Source organism: Hyperolius riggenbachi, chromosome 8 (genome assembly GCF_040937935.1).
Source record: "Hyperolius riggenbachi isolate aHypRig1 chromosome 8, aHypRig1.pri, whole genome shotgun sequence".
Taxonomy (NCBI): Eukaryota; Metazoa; Chordata; class Amphibia; order Anura; family Hyperoliidae; genus Hyperolius; species Hyperolius riggenbachi.
Genome location: NC_090653.1, coordinates 262,151,499 through 262,165,985, shown reverse-complemented (window position 1 = coordinate 262,165,985; position 14,487 = coordinate 262,151,499). Strand labels below are relative to the sequence as shown.

Genomic DNA, 14,487 nt, shown 5'->3' with positions numbered 1-14,487 from the left:
TGTATCCCACCCACCTGTACCCCACCTGTGCTGTATCCCACCCACCTGTGATGTATCACACCCACCTGTACTCCACCTGTGATGTATCCCACCTGTGATGTATCCCACCCACCAGTACCCCACCTGTGATGTATCCCACCCACCTCTACCCCACCTGTGATGTATCCCACCCACCTGTACCCCACCTGTGCTGTATCCCACCCACCTGTGATGTATCACACCCACCTGTACCCCACCTGTGATGTATCCCACCTGTGATGTATCCCACCCACCAGTACCCCACCTGTGATGTATCCCACCCACCTCTACCCCACCTGTGATGTATCCCACCCACCTGTACCCCACCTGTGCTGTATCCCACCCACCAGTACCCCACCTGTGATGTATCCCACCCACCTCTACCCCACCTGTGATGTATCCCACCCACCTCTACCCCACCTGTGATGTATCCCACCCACCTGTGATGTATCACACCCACCTGTACCCCACCTGTGATGTATCCCACCTGTGATGTATCCCACCCACCAGTACCCCACCTGTGATGTATCCCACCCACCTCTACCCCACCTGTGATGTATCCCACCCACCTGTACCCCACCTGTGATGTATCCCACCTGTGATGTATCCCACCTGTGATGTATCCCACCCACCTGTGCTGTATCCCACCCACCTGTGCTGTATCCCACCCACCTGTGATGTATCCCACCCACCTGTGCTGTATCCCACCCACCTCTACCCCACCTGTGATGTATCCCACCTGTGATGTATACCACCCACCTGTACCCCACCTGTGCTGTATCCCACCCACCTGTGCTGTATCCCACCCACCTGTGATGTATCCCACCCACCTGTGATGTATCCCACCCACCTGTGCTGTATCCCACCCACCTCTACCCCACCTGTGATGTATCCCACCCACCTGTACCCCACCTGTGCTGTATCCCACCCACCAGTACCCCACCTGTGATGTATCCCACCCACCTCTACCCCACCTGTGATGTATCCCACCCACCTCTACCCCACCTGTGATGTATCCCACCCACCTGTGATGTATCACACCCACCTGTACCCCACCTGTGATGTATCCCACCTGTGATGTATCCCACCCACCAGTACCCCACCTGTGATGTATCCCACCCACCTGTACCCCACCTGTGATGTATCCCACCTGTGATGTATCCCACCTGTGATGTATCCCACCCACCTGTGCTGTATCCCACCCACCTGTGCTGTATCCCACCCACCTGTGATGTATCCCACCCACCTGTGCTGTATCCCACCCACCTCTACCCCACCTGTGATGTATCCCACCTGTGATGTATACCACCCACCTGTACCCCACCTGTGCTGTATCCCACCCACCTGTGCTGTATCCCACCCACCTGTGATGTATCCCACCCACCTGTGCTGTATCCCACCCACCTGTGCTGTATCCCACCCACCTCTACCCCACCTGTGATGTATCCCACCCACCTGTACCCCACCTGTGCTGTATCCCACCCACCTGTGCTGTATCCCACCCACCTGTGATGTATCCCACCCACCTGTGCTGTATCCCACCCACCTGTGATGTATCCCACCCACCTGCGATGTACCCCACCTGTGCACATAAAACATACACAATGACCAATTATACATCAATTTATTGTAAAAAATTAATACATTTAAAATCACTCAAACTTGAAACTCCAAAATAAACACATTTCAACAAAACATATTAAAAACCAAACATTCACCCTCGTCCAGGTGGTGTGGTAAAATAAAGTCTCAGTTGGTCCCTGTTCCGCAGTGACACTACCCTTGGCCTGGTTGCATACCTCCGCAGGGGCATTAGTGGAAGCACATTCGGGGGTTCCGGAGTCTCTCTTTCCTCCTGCCGCACAAAGTTGTGGAGGATGCATGCTGCCTTCACCACGACAACTGCGTTGCCCGGTTTCAGCAGCATGGGCGTGTGAAACACCCTCCACTTTGACACCAGGATCCCAAATGTGCACTCCACCATTCTCCTTGCACGGCTCAACCGAGCATTGAAGTGTAGCTGGCTGGCATCAAGTCCCCTGTCTGGGTACGGACGCATTACATGGTCGGACAGGGCGAAGGCCTCGTCCCCCACAAACACATAGGGGTAGGCCGGTGCCCTTGTCCCAGGCCAGGGTCTGTCACGGGGGAGACGCAGTCTGCCTTCCTCCATCAGCCGGCAAAGGGTCGTACGCTGGAAAATTCCAGAGTCATTGGAACTACCGTACGACCCCACGTCCACGTACACAAACTTGTAGTCCGCATCTGCCACTGCCATTAGAACAATGCTGAAGTATTTTTTATAGTTGAAATAATGGCTGCCACTCCCCACGGGTTTCTGAATCCGGATGTGTTTCCCATCCAGTGCGCCAACACAATTAGGAAACTTGCACTCGGTCCAGAAGCCCTGGGCGATCTCCTCCCATTTCGTGGTGTCCGGCACAGGCATGTATCTGGCCCTCAGTCGCGTCCAAAGGATCCTCGAAGTCCTCACGACGATGCCTGCCACCGTGCTCTTCCCAATACGAAATGTGACATGTAGCGATGTATATGTTTGTCCAGTTGCGATGTACCTACAAGAGAAATAATCGAAATCAATTTTTCATGTCCAATGTCAAGAAGCAAAAAGACGGAGCACCAGCACTGCTCTTAAGGGTTTAATTGTAGTTACACAGGCATACAGGCAACAAGTAGGATGAGAGTATAAGATACCGGCCTTACAGCCGTTTCACGGCAACTGCCGCTTCTTCAGAGACCAACAAAGGTATCAAAAGCAGTACATATGAACAGTCATTTATATACGTAAAGTATAGCCACTTACCACTCCCCACCGTCTAATTACCGCTAGCGAGTTGCGCGCCGCCATTGCTGCGGCTGCGTACGCTTCCGGGGTCCAAATCACCAAGAAAGTGGGGGAGGGACTATTACCGTCATTCCCAATTAAGCCGGTCTGGTACTTCCTTCCAAAAATTCATAAAAATTTGTTGCAACCTCCAGGGCGACCGATAGTATCGGCCCGAGGATCCCTTACGGAACCTCTATCTAAATTTCTTGATTTTCAGTTGAAACCATTTTTGGAGGAAATACCATCCCTACTTATGGACACATTAGATGTCCTCAAAAAAATCAGTACCATAAAATGGCGACAAGAATATAGCCTTGCATCAATAGATGTAGTGAGTCTATATACTCGGATCCCCCAGGACTTAGGGGTTGATATGGTCAGTGACTACCTGCTAGGACGGGGAGAACAACAAGACTGGGTGTGCTTCCTTGGCAAATGCCTGAAATTTGTTTTAGACCACAACAGCTTTATGTTTGAAGATAAATGGTACAAACAGTCATCTGGAGTAGCGATGGGGACCGCGGTAGCACCCACGTTTGCAAATTTATTCCTGGCAAAGTGGGAGGAAGTATATATCCACAGTACGACGAATCCCTATCGCGGCTCCATTGTCTGTTGGTTTAGATTTGTGGATGATGTTCTGATAGTGTGGAAAGGGAACCAGTCCAGTTTCAATCGGTTCATTGAATACATTAATTTGAATATTTTCAATATGCAGTTCACTGGAGTGTGGGGAGGGAATCAGGTCGAGTTTTTGGACCTACAACTGTTTACTGATGGAGAGAATATCCTTACCAGAGGATACCGAAAAAATACAGCAAACAAACTCTCTCCTTCAGTATAACAGTTACCACCCAAGACACACTCTAGATGGAATTCCATATGGGCAATTTTTACGATTAAAAAGGAACAATAGTTTGGATTCTGACTATGAGGAACAAAGTTTTGACCTGGGCATGCGCTTTTTGGCCAAGCGGTACCCAAAAGAGGTGGTGGTGGGGGCTTACTGGAGAGCTAACAAGATGAAACGTACTGACCTGATTTGGAAAGAAAGGAAAAAGAAAGGAGTAGGTACACAACCCAACAAAGGACGTGTAGCAATGGTCTTTGAATACTCCCCCATGGCGGAAAAACTACGCAGTATTATCCTTAAACATTGGTCTATCTTAAAAGTAGATCCATCACTGAGCCATATTGCTAACGAGAAACCCCTGATTACATTCAGAAGGGCACGCACGATAGGAGACATCGTTACATCGAGCGAATTACGACAGATCAAACAGACAAATTGGCTGCATGGCCTTTGTCCACAGGGTAACTACAGATGTGGAACATGTAATCATTGTGGTCAGTTCTTCCCAGGAAAAACAATACAGTTAGGGGGAACTAGGCTGACTATAAGGGATTACTTACACTGTAGGTCCACATATGTTGTTTATGCTATCATGTGCCCATGTAAAAGGTTCTATATTGGGAAGACAGAGCAACAACTAGCTACCCGCTTTCAGCAGCATGTCAACTCAGTACGGACTGGCATAGGAGCAGGCAGACTGATAACTCACATGAGGGAGTGTCATGGAGGTAAAACAGGGGGCCTGAGGTTTTTGGGGCTTAAACAGGTACCAATCCCCCATAGGGGAGGAAACCGCAAACAAAAACTATTACAGGAAGAAGCACGTTTAATCTCCCTGACTGATGCCTGTTATGCTATGGGACTAAATGAACGGAATGAACTCCATTGCTATTTAGATGCTTATTAGATTGCACCTTATCGTCTCTATAGATACACGACCTCGCTTATGTATTTTTATGCTGTTTTTATTGTTATCACAGGTTACAATTTTAATTCTGTGTTATTGTTTATGTTCTTTTAGAACTCCACCTCCACCGTCTTCTCCGCTATTGGTTACATTGTAACCAAGGACGCATCAGCGATAACGGACCCAGCGTGCGCCGGATTGGTTGTCCCCTTCCAGAGCGCCGATTGGGTAAGACGTTACGTGACCCCCGGGAGTGGGTGGGACGCGACCCCGGAAGCGTACGCAGCCGCAGCAATGGCGGCGCGCAACTCGCTAGCGGTAATTAGACGGTGGGGAGTGGTAAGTGGCTATACTTTACGTATATAAATGACTGTTCATATGTACTGCTTTTGATACCTTTGTTGGTCTCTGAAGAAGCGGCAGTTGCCGTGAAACGGCTGTAAGGCCGGTATCTTATACTCTCATCCTACTTGTTGCCTGTATGCCTGTGTAACTACAATTAAACCCTTAAGAGCAGTGCTGGTGCTCCGTCTTTTTGCTTCTTGACATTGGATTACACTTCTGGATCACGTGAGCACACACTTGTGGGGAGTTTACTACACAGAGCTACTCCACAGCCAGCATTTAGTGCCAGCCATCCTTTACGTCTACTATTGTTATTCAATTTTTCATGTCGTTACAGGAGAAAGGTACAAGACAAGGTGGCGCAATATACGGGATGCATATGTGAAATGGCTACGGAAGAAAAAACTTGCCGAACGAAGTGGCAGTGGCGGGGGAAGGCGACAAAAAGACTACCAATTTGCCAAGCAATTGTCTTTCATCAATGCAAGCCTGGAACCTAGACTGTAAGTACCACTACTGTGGGCAGGAACTGAGAGCTCATTTACCATGACTTCGGCCATGTATTGCTATGGCCTCAATTCCCATGGCTAGCGAACTTTTCTCACAAGCTTTATCAAATGTTGGGTAGAAACGGGTGATAAAGTGATTGCTAGTGTTTGCTAGCTCTGTGAATTGACGCCACATGCTGTTTGGCACACCAATAAATATTTTTTTTATCTACAGGACTGAAGACAATTTGGAGCAAGAGGAACCGACCCAGGAGGCACGGTTCAGCAGTGAGGAGAGCTTGGTGGATGATGACGTCGCCGATGTAACCTATTGCCCCGAGGCGAGGAGTAGGAGGAGGGAGTCCTTAATCACAACTCCGTCCTTTGATGATGACTTGGCAGAAGAGAGCTTGGATGTTGAGGTTGCAGGACCGAGTGTGGAAGAAGCTGAACCTCCACAATCGACCGCTATGGAAGCTCCAGGGGAACAAGAACAAAGTGAGGAGCACCGAGAGACTGCAGCACAACCAGCGCGCAGGGCAACCCCGACACAGGCCAGAGGACGGGAAGATGCTGCCACACCACCAGTGAGGACCACCACACCAGTGAGGCGTCGAGGTACCCTCCCCCCAACAAGGAGAGAGACAGAGTCCGAGATGTCCGGGGCTGTCTCCGGACTTCTCGGGATTCTTCAGAGCCACCAAATTCTCATAACCCGGCAGTTGCAAGATGAGGACAGGGGCCATATCATGGAGCAGTACAAGTCCCACATCACTACACTGCAATGTGAGCTCGACGCTGTACATGGGCACTACAGGGACGAGCTTAAAATGATGCATGAGATGCACAGAGGAGAAATCGACCAACTGCGTGCGCAGCATCATCAGTCGGTGGGCCAGCTGCAGAACATGATGCAGCAAATGCATCAACAAAGCAAGGAACTACTGAAATTGCAGGCACACCCGTGTTTTCACACTGTGATGTCTCTAATACCATATCTAGAAAAGGTGCCTTCACAAAACCTGATGGCGTGCCATTCCAATTTGCTGGAGGTGATTAAACAGCACATGGACACGCCATTATTGCAACCACCAATTTTTAGACCCCCACAACCAACAGCGGTGCCCACCTGGCAATCATCACAGATGTACACCGGCTACAGAGGCAGTCAATATGGGCCACCGCTGTCAGGGTCCAGCTCATCCACGACCAGCACCCAAGAGAGTCCAGATTTCCAGGCAGCAACTCCCACCTTTTCTAGTAGTGGTGCCGATACAATTTGAAAAAAAAAGTCAAATTGTTCCTGGACATGCTCCTCTGAATACCTCCGATCCTCGGAGGAAGGATACCATCACAGGGCTTTTTAACTTTTGGTTTTGCTGGACTTGAACTTTAGGGCCTGGTGTCCCCGAAAGACACTACCTGGGTCACAACCTTGTGCCTGTTGCACTGCACCTGTAGTCCTGCACCTGTGCCTTTGATTCCTCTTGTTCCTTACTTTGTTGATCCTAATCACTTGCACAAGACCCTTGGAGCCATGGGTGAAGGACACCTTCACTGGTCGGTGAGAGGCCTAGCCTTTTCACTGACCTGTGTCCTTCATCCATGGCTCAGAGGGTCCTGTGCCAGTCGTTAGGTTTTAGAAGCACTAATAATTTAGGGTCTGGTGTCCCCGAAAGACACTACCTGGGTCACAACCTTGTGCCTGTTGCACAGCACCTGTAGTCCTGCACCTGTGCCTTTGATTCCTCTTGTTCCTTACTTTGTTGATCCTAACCACTTGCACAAGACCCTTGGAGCCATGGGTGAAGGACACCTTCACTGGTCGGTGAGAGGCCTAGCCTTTTCACTGACCTGTGTCCTTCATCCATGGCTCAGAGGGTCCTGTGCCAGTCGTTAGGTTTTAGAAGCACTAATAATTTAGGGCCTGGTGTCCCCGAAAGACACTACCTGGGTCACAACCTTGTGCCTGTTGCACAGCACCTGTAGTCCTGCACCTGTGCCTTTGATTCCTCTTGTTCCTTACTTTGTTGATCCTAACCACTTGCACAAGACCCTTGGAGCCATGGATGAAGGACACCTTGACTGGTCGGTGAGAGGCCTAGCCTTTTCACTGCCCTGTGTCCTTCATCCATGGCTCAGAGGGTCATGTGCCAGTGGTTAGGTTTTTGAAGCACTTCAATTTTAGGGCCTGGTGTCCCCGAAAGACACTACCTGGGTCACAACCTTGTGCCTGTTGCACTGCACCTGTAGTCATGCACCTCTGCCATCGGTTCCTCTTGCTCCTCACTTTGTTCTTGTTCCTAACCACTTGCACAAGACCCTTGGAGCCATGGATGAAGGACACCTTGACTGGTCGGTGAGAGGCCTAGCCTTTTCACTGCCCTGTGTCCTTCATCCATGGCTCAGAGGGTCATGTGCCAGTGGTTAGGTTTTTGAAGCACTTCAATTTTAGGGCCTGGTGTCCCCGAAAGACACTACCTGGGTCACAACCTTGTGCCTGTTGCACTGCACCTGTAGTCATGCACCTCTGCCATCGGTTCCTCTTGCTCCTCACTTTGTTCTTGTTCCTAACCACTTGCACAAGACCCTTGGAGCCATGGATGAAGGACACCTTGACTGGTCGGTGAGAGGCCTAGCCTTATCACTGCCCTGTGTCCTTCATCCATGGCTCAGAGGGTCATGTGCCAGTGGTTAGGTTTTTGAAGCACTTCAATTTTAGGGCCTGGTGTCCCCGAAAGACACTACCTGGGTCACAAACTTGTGCCTGTTGCACTGCACCTGTAGTCATGCACCTCTGCCATCGGTTCCTCTTGCTCCTCACTTTGTTCTTGTTCCTAACCACTTGCACAAGACCCTTGGAGCCATGGATGAAGGACACCTTGACTGGTCGGTGAGAGGCCTAGCCTTTTCACTGCCCTGTGTCCTTCATCCATGGCTCAGAGGGTCATGTGCCAGTGGTTAGGTTTTTGAAGCACTTCAACTTTAGGGCCTGGTGTCCCCGAAAGACACTACCTGGGTCACAACCTTGTGCCTGTTGCACTGCACCTGTAGTCATGCACCTCTGCCATCGGTTCCTCTTGCTCCTCACTTTGTTCTTGTTCCTAACCACTTGCACAAGACCCTTGGAGCCATGGATGAAGGACACCTTGACTGGTCGGTGAGAGGCCTAGCCTTTTCACTGACCTGTGTCCTTCATCCATGGCTCAGAGGGTCATGTGCCAGTGGTTAGGTTTTTGAAGCACTTCAATTTTAGGGCCTGGTGTCCCCGAAAGACACTTGGGCAGCTATGCCCTACAACTCTTCCAGCACAAAGTTGGTGGTTGGTGTTCCTTAAAACTGACCGGGCTATACCATAGATATGTTATTTTTTTGTCTTCCATGTTGGAAGAATGTTTCCATGTTGGAAAGTGGTTGTTTTTGCAATAAAAAAATTTGTTTTTACATACCTCAGTGTGATGAGTAGTTGTTCTTGTGGTGTGACTGCTCTCCTGAACGTGGTATCCTTCTTCCTAAGGTCATCCTTCACCATCTCCAAAAGGGTATCAAACCTGTCAGGAGATGTAAAGGAAGAAGCTGTAAAGTATGTTGTGGGACAAGGTGTTGGGTGGAGGATGGGGGAGGTGTGTTTACAGAGGTTTGGGAGTGTTGTGGAGGGTGGGGGTGTAGTGTATAGCTAGGTATACAGGGGTGTGGGGGTCAGGGTGGTGTGTTTAGCTAGGTATACAGGGATGAGGTGTTGTGGGGGTGAGGGTGGGGTGTTTAGGAATGGTGGGGGTTGGTGTATTTAGGCCTATATACTTACAGGGGAATAGACATCCGAGTGTAGCTGTAGAACTTCTGTGGGTGTCGTCTGAGGTCCCGGTAGAGGGCCTGGAACTCTCCCTTCCTCTGCCTCCTGGCTAGTAGAGGGTGCACCCACCATCTCCTGCGAGGAGCACGCCTTCTCCCCACATAGTAGTAGGTAAACAACAGGAAGGAGAGAATTCCCAGGTAATAAGCGTAAAAAATGACTGGATCCATGGTCCCAACTGCTGTCTCTGTATCCAAGGATGGTCTCCACACGTCCAGCTGTCTCCAACAATGACCCCAGAGCTTCTGCTGACCTCCCAGAACCCCAGGTATTTATACAGGTTGTTATCTCTTTAAGAATCCGGATCCGGACCGCAACCGTGTTCATACCGCACGGAAACCGTATACAACCGGACCGGATCCGGACCGGATCCGGACAGGAACCGTACGGTTCAGGTCCGATCCGGATCCGGTGCGGTCCGGACATCCGGTGCGGTTTTTGCAAAACCGCAAGTGTGAACGGGGCCTTACAGAGGAACTGTCGTGAAAATTTTAAAATTTAAAACACATACAAATAAGAAGTATGTTTCTCCCAGAGTAAAATGAGCCATAAATTACTTTTCTCCTATGTTTCTGTCACTTACAGTAGGCAGTAGAAATCTGACATTACTGACAGATTTTGGACTAGCCCGGCATCAAATGAAAGAGGAGAGCACAAGCTACAGAAAGGTATGCATCTTTAAGTACTTTGCAGTACTGGTCGGACTCTTATGCTGGATACACACCATGCGTTTCCGCGTTCGATGCGTCCGTCGATACGCGTCGATTCGATTATTTCCGACATGTCCGATTCAAGCTTCGATGGATCGTTAGGTCGATTTGCCATACTTTTACATGGCAATCGACCTAAAAATCATCGAAATTCATTCGGAAATGCTCGGAAATAATCTAATCGTCGCGTATCGACGGACGCATTCGACGTGGAAACTCATGGTGTGTATCCAGCATTAAAGGCATACCCATTAAGAGGTGCTCAGAGTCCCTTTAACTTGTTGAGTAATTCCTTAATTACAAGACAATCTGATAATTTGTTCTCCATATGTTAAACTTCAGTAAGGTGTAAATATGCCTTCAAATGACATCAGACCAGTCTTATACTGTTTCATAGTTAATTTTTACTGTGTTTAATGTTTTAGAGCAAAAATACATTTTAAGCTTCATCCCAGTACACAGCACACCTGAACTGAGGAACAGGGCAGTTTCTAGGCTAAAATACACCCAGGGCGAGGGTTAAAATAGCGCCCCCCCCCCGCGAAGCCAGGTATACATGTCCGCAGTGTAGGTTAGTCAGGTCTAGTTGCACTCAGTATAGGTAGCCAGCTATAGGTCCCCCCAGTATAGGTAGCTAGGCATAGTATAGGTAGCCAGGCTTAGGTGCCCCAGTATAGGTTAGCCAGGAAGGTGCCTCCAGTATAGGTAGCCGGTATAGTTGCCCCCAGTATAGGTTAGATAGGCAGGTGCCCCCGGTATAGGTTAGATAGGCAGGTGCCCCTAATATAGGGAGTCAGAATCAGGGTCGGGCCGAGGCATAGGCTGGAGAGGCTCCAGCCTCAGGGCGCAGTGTAGGAGGGGGCGCACAATTCATTCAGCTGTCATTCCTAATTGTGTTTGAAGCAGAAAGAAATAAGAAAAGGGGATACATAGCAGTGACTGCAAGCCAGATAACTAGATATTAAGGTGTTGGGGAGGTTGTGGGCCCTGTGGCACCTCTTAGTCTAATAGCAATCAGTGTGTGACGGCTAGGGTGGGAGGGATGGAGGGGCGCACTTTGGTGTCTCAGCCTTGGGTGCTGGAGGACCTTGTCCCGCCTCTGGTCAGAATAGTTGCCCCCATTCTAGGTTAGATAGGTAGGTGCCCCCAGTATAGGTTAGATAGGCAGGTGCCCCTAATATAGGGAGTCAGAATAGTTGCCCCCATCCTAGCTTAGATAGGTAGGTGCCCCCAGTATAGGTTAGTTAGGTAGGTCCCTCCAATATAGGTAGCCAGTATAGTTGCCACCAGTATAAGCTAGGTAGGTAGGTGCCCCCAATACAGGTTAGATAGGTAGGGGCCCTCCAGTAAAGGTTAGATTAGGTAGGTGCCCCCCAGTGTGGTTAGATTAGGTAGGTGCCCCCCAGTATAGGTTAGATAGGTAGCTTCCCCCCAGTATAGGTTAGATTAGGTAGGTGCCCCCCCCCCAGTATAGGTTAGATTAGGTAGCTACCCCCCAGTATAGGTTAGATTAGGTAGGTGCCCCCCAGTATAGGTTAGATTAGGTAGCTGCCCCCCAGTATAGGTTAGATTAGGTAGCTGCCCCCCAGTATATGTTAGATTAGGTAGGTGCCCCCAGTATAGGTTAGATTAGGTAGGTGCCCCCCAGTATAGGTTAGATAGGAAGCAGTTCCCCCATAATGGAGAGGGGAGCCGCAGCCGCGGGGAGGGCAGCCCGACCTCTCCCTCCCTTCCTCTCCGGGGCCCTCCGTGCTCCCCCCTCCGAGTCTCACTGCACAGGAAGCGGTGCTGTGTACAGAGCGCAATAGCGCAACTCACCTCCCTCCCTGGTTCCAATCACCGCCGGTCTCCTCTAAACAGGAAGCAGCGTGTGTATGAGCGGCTATGAAGAGAAGAGGAGACCGGCGGCGATTGGAACCAGGCAGGGAGGTGAGTTGCGCTTATGCACTCTGTATACAGCGCTTCTGTGCAGTCAGACTCGGAGGGGGGAGCACGGAGGGCGCCCGGAGAGAAAGGGAGGGAGAGGTCGGGCTGCCCTCCCCGCGGCTGCGGCTCCCCCCTCCGTTACTGCGCGCCCACAGTCCTTCGGCGCCCAGGGCGGCGACACGGGCCGCACGGCCCTAGAAATGGGCCTGCTGAGGAATATGATAGATATGGAAGCTGACATTTATTTCCATTTAAATTGTTTTATAAGCATAATGTAGTTTAAAATAGACTTCTAAACGTCTCTAAAAAATAAATAACTGAATCTGTACTTGAAGTTTAGGATTCAGGAATGATACACTCCACCTCGTGCAGCAAAACACAAAGCAAGATTCTGAATACAAGTTGGACAAGAGGGGAACACAAAGTTTCTAACAGGGCCAGACATTATAGGTGTAATAAGACACATGGTAATTATGTTTTTGCCATAACAAGACTGTCACAATCCTGCCATTGTTCCCCCTGTCCCCTGCACTGTAATTGGTAGATTTCTAAGTTAACTCGTGAGGTGTCCCAATTCTAAGATGCATTCAGTTTGCAAGATATGCAGGTAGAAGAAACAATCTTGTAATACCTTTTAATAGCTAACTGATAGAGCTAAATGATGCAAGATTTCTGGGACCTAGTCCCCTTCTTCAGGCATATTTCCAGACGTTAGCTGCAGTAAAACACTGGTGCAGGTAAATAGTAAACAGGAAGATGACAGTTGTGCCGGTTACTGTTTAGCAGTTAGATGTCAGGTGATCAGCAGGCTGGAGCCAGTGAGCTCATGCAAGCACACTTGAAATCCAGCAGGTTTCTGAAGATCATGATGCCAAGTCAATCATGTTACATAAGGAGCAGGCATGGTCGGAAGAGCCCATTTCCGTTTCCGGGACAATTCCGCATACCGTCATACCGAAATTCCGCTACCATTTCATTACGACGGTATACCGGAGCTGTTCCGCGGAATTCCGACGTATACGGAATTCCGTCGGAAAAATTTTAATCTCTCTCTCTCTCTCTCTCTCTCTCTCTCTCTCTCTCTCTCTCTCTCTCTCTCTCTCATTCAGCTGTCATTCCCAATTGTGTTTGAAGCAGAAAGAAATAAGAAAAGGTGATACATGGCAGTGACTGCAAGCCAGATAAGTAGAGATTAAGGTGTTGGGGGGGTTGGGGGCCCTGGGGCACCTCTTAGTGTAATAGCATTCAGTGTGTGACGGCTGGGGAGGGAGGGATGAGGGGGCACACTTTGCTGTCTCAGCCTTGGGTGCTGAAGGACCTTGTCCCACCTCTACATGCTAAAGCTGGCGTAGCATGTACCATACTACCATTATGATCAATTCAATAGATATGCTATGGTATATAAGCATGCTTAGTGTGGTTCATGGTCTAGAGGGTAAGACAGATACCTACTACCCACTGTGTCCTGGGTTCAAATCCCAGCTATGGAATATAAGCATGCTTTTCAAAAAGTACAAATCCTTAATCATGCTACTTTTTCTATTGAATTGATCATAATGGTAGTATGGTTTATGCTAGGCCAGCTTTAGCATGTAGTGTGGTTCATGGTCTAGAGGGTAAGACAGATACCTACTACACACTGCGTCCTGGGTTCAAATCCCAGCTATGGTATATAAGCATGCTTTTCAAAAAGTACAAATCCTTAACCCTCCTGGCGGTTAATTTTTTTTGCCACTTAGGCAAAAATCCTTTTTTTTTTTATTTTATTTTTTTTTGTTTCATGTAAAGCTACCAGAGTGGTAGCTACATGAAACACCACTAGAGGGTGCATGTGTCCCTCTAGTGCGATCGTCGCCGGCATCAAAAGCAAACAGGGGAACGCGTATATAACGCGCTCCCCTGTTTGGCTTCTCCTGTCGCCATGGCGACGATCGGAATGACGTCATGGACGTCAGCCGACGTCCTGACGTCAGACGTCTCCGATCCAGCCCATAGCGCTGCCCGGAACTCATTGGTCCGGGCAGCGCAGGGCTCTGGTGGGGGGGGCCCTCTTGTGCCGCTGCGTGCGGGCGATCGCCGCAGAGCGGCGGCGATCGAGCTGTACGCGCGGCTAGCAAAGTGCTAGCTGCGCGTACAGCAGTTTAAAGTGTGCAAATCGCCCCACCAGGGGCTGAGATATCTTCCTGCGCGGCATAGCCCGAGCTCAGCTCGGGCTTACCGCCAGGAAGGTTAATCATGCTACTTTTTCTATTGAATTGATCATAATGGTAGTATGGTTTATGCTAGGCCAGCTTTAGCATGTAGTGTGGTTCATGGTCTAGAGGGTAAGATAGATACCTACTAAACACTGCGTCCTGGGTTCAAATCCCAGCTATGGAATATAAGCATGCTTTTCAAAAAGTACAAATCCTTATTCATGCTACTTTTTCTATTGAATTGATCATAATGGTAGTATGGTTTATGCTAGGCCAGTTTTAGCATGTAGTGTGGTTCATGGTCTAGAGGGTAAGACAGATACCTACTACACACTGTGTCCTGGGTT

The 14,487-nt window shown here is 49.4% G+C and overlaps 1 protein-coding gene across 2 annotated transcripts in view; it reads right to left on the bottom strand.

Moving 5' to 3' along the window:
* The window catches only part of LOC137528546 (ectonucleoside triphosphate diphosphohydrolase 8-like), a 139,147-nt gene extending 126,463 nt beyond the window's left edge, over positions 1–12,684 (bottom strand). For both annotated transcript variants that reach the window (XM_068249879.1, XM_068249878.1), the window contains exon 1: positions 12,577–12,684. The gene's annotated coding sequence lies outside the window, so the exon portion shown is untranslated. The remainder of the gene's footprint in view (positions 1–12,576) is intronic.
* Between the last annotated feature and the right edge of the window lie 1,803 nt (positions 12,685–14,487).